Raw genomic sequence first — 5,101 nt, 5'->3', positions numbered from 1 at the left:
AAATACTAAGGGAGAACAAAAGGGAAATAATTACAGAAAACACGAAAAACCCAGCCCTGGCTGCCAAGTTCCCAAAGTACAGTTTTCCGATCCTCTGGTGACGACACGTCACCCCAAAAGCCTGGGCTAAGGCCGCGGGCACCTCGCCTGGCTGCGCTTGTTCACAGTCTCGCCGTGGGTACCATCTTGCTTTCCACTCCTGGGAAACACTCGGTCCCCCGTGGGTTCTAATCTTGTCTCTCTTCCAACTCGGACCTACCCTAGGCCTCCCACCAGGTTCTGGTCTCTGGCCTAAGGCATGAGCCTTGTCCCCTGGGGGCTGGCGGGGCTGTGGTGACCCACCCAGGGCAGGATTACATAGTAACGGGAGGTTGTTTTCCCACACCACCCGACCAGAGGGGCCCACCCAAGTTGTCTTGAGCATGGGGTCTAGGAGGGCTACCTCTGAAGGCTGAAGGACTTTTGGATAAGGAATGAGCAGGCTTGGGACATTTTCCTTGTGGAGAGAGGAAAGAGTGCTCTGAGGATGGGCCCACCTCAACAAACATCAAGGAAGGCCCTATCGTGTGCCAGGCACTGCATAAGGTGCTGGGGGCCCAAGGGTGAACAAGCGTCTGTCTTATAAGCTGAGGGAAGACAGATCAGCACCTGGGCAGTGGTGATGCTGAGGGCCAGGCGCCGTTATGGAAGGGAAATTCAAAGTGCAGAGGGAGCTTGGGTTAGGAGTGATGGTGACCAGGGAGGCCAAGGGAGCCTGAATGAAGTTCATGGAGAGAAGGAGAGAGACTCGGGGTTGAGGCTGGGTTGGGTCCATGAGCCCAGGAGGCAGAATGAGAAGGCAGAGAGGCCAACCAGCCATCTTCTTGCTGCTGACTTTGGCTTGCTGGTGGCGCAGCACACGTCCAGGTTATAAAGGGCAAAGGCCTTTGGCTCACGCTGCCCGCTGCCCCTCTCCCTGCCAGCTAGGAAGCAGGAGATTCTCGTCCTTGGATACTCTGCTTCTCTCTCATCTCTGGACACCATCTGGGGCTCAGAGACAAGGTCAGAGCCACCTGAGACACCACTCCAGAGGCTAATGATCAATGTCATCAAGGGAGAAGGAAGAAATCAGAGTTGGGAAATAGATCAGAGGGTCAAGCCTATGAAGAGGCCAGGCCGAAATGAGAAAATGAGTCATGAAGCCAAAAGCCAAGAAATAGGGATGGGCTGGGGCAAGTGTTTCAGGCTCAGACCATGACTAACGCAAGGTGTGGGAAGCCCTGTGTCTTAGGGCAGTCTCAGGAGGCAGCCCGCATGCAGGACTAGAACCCAGAGCTGCTCAAGGGGACTATCGTCATGGTGCAATCAGCATTCCTATGGCCTAGACCCTTGTGTTTACCTGTATTTACCTGCAACAGGGCCAATTCCAGGACTGGGATGACAGTTTCTCCCTCCCACACGTCAGCCTCCAGAGTTAGTCAAGCAGCCATTCCACTCGAGTAAAGGGAAGATCCAGAAAAGCTTCAGGACATCAGCCCTACCTTCAAAGTATCTGCAATCTGCTTGCAGAGAGACCTCATGGCTCACTGGAAAGAGCCCTGGAGAAAGACCCTTCTCTGTTCCTTCCCTGGTAGCTAAATGTTTTGTGGGCCAATTACTTCAACTCCCAGCACTTCCGTTTTCCCTGGCAGATTAGACGGTAAAGAATCCGCCTGCAAGAAGGAGACCCGGGTTCAATCCCTGGGTCGGGAGGATCCCCTGGAGAAGGGAATGGCTACCCACTCCAGTATTCTTGCTTGGAGAATCCCATAGACAGTAGAGCCTGGCCGGATACAGTCCATGGAGTCGCAGAGTCAGATACGACTGAGTGACTAAGCACACACACATGCACGTATAGGGTTGTGGTGAGAATTCAACGAGCTGAAGTGTTAAAAGCACCAAGCACACTGCTTGACACATAATAGGCGCTCAAAAAATTCTCATTCTCTCCCTGAAACAAAAACAAATGATTGCCACGCTCCACAGCTAAATGTTGAGTTGTGAACATCGATGCTACCCGTGGATCTGCTCAGCACCTGGATCTACTCAGAAGGCCGCAGGGACAGCTGGGGACTGACGGCCTGGATGGTGATGGTGATAGGTTGTGAGTGTTGTGTGTGTCTGTGTCTGTGTGTGGGGGTGTGTGTATGCATGCATGTATGTTAGTCACTCAGTCATGTCTGACTTATAGCCTGTCAGGCTCCTCTGTCCGTAGAATTCTCCAGGCAAGAATACTGAAGTGGGTTGCCATCCCTGCTGGCTCAGGTATGCACGCATGCACACGTGCAAATCCCTGCATACTTTTGTGCCTCTGCAATTCAGAATCATGAGATTCTTCATTTTCTGTCTCACGTCCAGGATGGTGAGGACTCTACTCTGTAGTGTCTTTATATCTCCGATAAAAATAAAAAGCTGAATTAGAAATCATGCCTAACAGCTAATATTTCCTGTACTCCAGGTACTTTAGCAGCCCTCACCTATGAGGTAAGCAAGTCATTATTCCCACTTGAGATGGAGGAAGTCTAGTCTCTGAGAAGTAAAGGAAGTGACTTGAAGTAATATAGCTGATAAGTACTGGAGTCACAATCCTGGGGAGCAAAGCCCCCAGTGCACCTGCCCTGGACTGGATGTGAGTGACAGTAAACCTCTAACTGACCCATGGACATTTTGAAGTCTAATTGGTTTCTGCTAGCCTACCCTAGCCAATTCATCTCACAAAGCAAGAAGCCAGGTGTAGAATGATACGATCTTCAGTTTAGTGACAAAAATCTGAGGTGCGCTTGCAAGAATCACAGACACTGCCCAGGCACTGGGCTCCCCCCAGAGAGTAGAAAGGGAACTGTGGCATTCCCAGCCATCTGAGCGTAGTAGGACTGAAGCAACACCTGTTGAATGAAAGAACAAATGAATGAAAACAAACACATACATACGCACACACAAATATATGCTCCCTTTTACATACGCAAAGGTGCATAAGTGCTCAAAACACTCACTTATAGACAAACATATACAATGTGTGTGTTTGTCACTCAGTTGTGTCCAACTCTTTTGACCCCATGGACTGTGGCCCACCAGGCTCCTCTGTCCATGGAATTCTCCAGGCAAGAATACTGGAGTGGGTTCCCATTTCCTTCTCCAAAGCATGTACAATACAGATACTTAAATACACCCACTCATGCACAAAACACACTCGTGCCCACAGTCACAAATCCAAAATAAAGACACACATAAACACATGCATATGTGTAAACACAGATATTATGCACAAACATATATAATCCAGATATGCCCAAACACTCATCTACTCACCCCTCATACACACGCATAGCAGCAATGCCCAGATATCCTCCATCAAGACCCTGGGCCCAGGAAGGAATCTGTTTGCTCCACAAGCCTCAGCATGTTGGAGCTCATCAGAAAGTTCTTGCAGCCCCCACTTAGCTGGCTGGTGACTGGTCCCTGGCTCCTGGACCTCTGGGCTTGGGGCTGGCCAAGCAGGAGGTAGCGTCTTGGGCAGCCCCACATGGGTGGGCGGGCAGACAGCGGACGCAGAGGTCACTGGGGTGAGAGCTGGGGCTGCCGTGGCCTCTCTTTTCCTGGCTGGAATGTGAGCTGTAGGGCCCGCCTCTCAGACCTCCCCCTTCTCCCACAGCCGCCCACCAGCCCCAGCCTAGGCCGACCCGTGACCTCAAGTCCTGCCAGGTTATTGCATCCAGGAAGCTGTGAGCAGTGGGTGGTGGTGGTGATGAACCCTTGAAGACACACACAAATATGCAGAGAGATGCACAGTCACCCACAGAAGCCGGCCCAGATATTCACATACAAAGACATGGGCAGGCATACGAATTCACAATCCCGCTGAAAGGCACATTCAGACACACTTCCAAACCCAGCAGAAAAATCACACACCACACACACAATCACACAGGCATACAGAGATACCCAGAGAACAGACCCTCACACAAGCGACATTTACACAGACACTCAGACTACACAGAGACTGAGAGCACACGAGGGACCTTCACAACCACACCTAAATGCCCACACACAGGCACAGACACAGACACACACACACACACACACACACACAGACCCCTGCTGCACTGGAACACCTCCTCTTTCTCCTGGGACCTGGAGGAAATGCTGCACTCGGCCACTCTCCAACCCACATGTGGCCAGTTTGCTGGCAAGGCCTGGGAAAACTGCTTCCCACAAGAGGAAATAGTGCTGAAGTCGCAGCGGGTGCCTGCTGTCTGAGTGCCTGGCTAGGAGGATGGTGCTTGGGCTGAAGAGACAGCCACACGGCTTGGCTTAGTTACACACACACACACACACACACACACACACACACACACACACACTTTTCAAGAGGTCATATGTATGTATGACACGTACAGGCAGGGGCACTCTTGGAACCTCGGTTTCTTCATCTATGTGCTGTGTGCTGTGCTTAGTCTCTCAGTCCTGTCCGACTCTTTGCTCTGTCCATGGAGCCTGACCCACTGCAGTCCATGGGGCCGCAAAGAGTCGGATACGCCTTCGTCTATAGAATAGGGTTGATAATTCCTTCACCCTGGAGGATTATGGCGATGGTACAAGGTGGCACCATGAAGTGCCAGACCAAATCATTGCCTTCCTGGGGGGTCTGAAGCGATATCTCTGCAGAGGCCGCTAACATCAGGAGCTTTGGGCACAGGCGTCGAGCTGACCTGGCTGCCCCGCACCCGAGGTGGCCAAGAGCCGAGCTGTGGTCCCCTCTCCGCGGCCCGCGCTGGGTGCTGCCTGAGTCCGATTGTGCCCAGTGCTCGGCGGCGGCAGCAGGCTCCGAGAGTCGCCGGGGAGGATGCGGACACGGGTCCGGCTGGCCTTCTTTCAAGTCCGCGTCGGGATCGCCCCTTCCACGCACTGCGGGCGAGGGAGCTGGGGCTCAGATCCACGCCGCCCGACCGCCCTCTGGCCCCGCTGGGCTCGGCCTCTCCCTGGGACTCGGGTCTGGAGCCTGGTCGGCGGTGGGCGGGGCGACCGTGCGGCCCCGCCCTGTCCGCGGCCCCTGAAACACCGCCGCCAACAAGCTTTAAGTCCC

This window comes from Giraffa tippelskirchi, chromosome 7 (assembly GCF_054371585.1).
Source record: "Giraffa tippelskirchi isolate mGirTip1 chromosome 7, T2T-mGirTip1v1.2.pri, whole genome shotgun sequence".
Lineage (NCBI taxonomy): Eukaryota > Metazoa > Chordata > Mammalia > Artiodactyla > Giraffidae > Giraffa > Giraffa tippelskirchi.
This window is presented reverse-complemented; position numbering follows the sequence as displayed.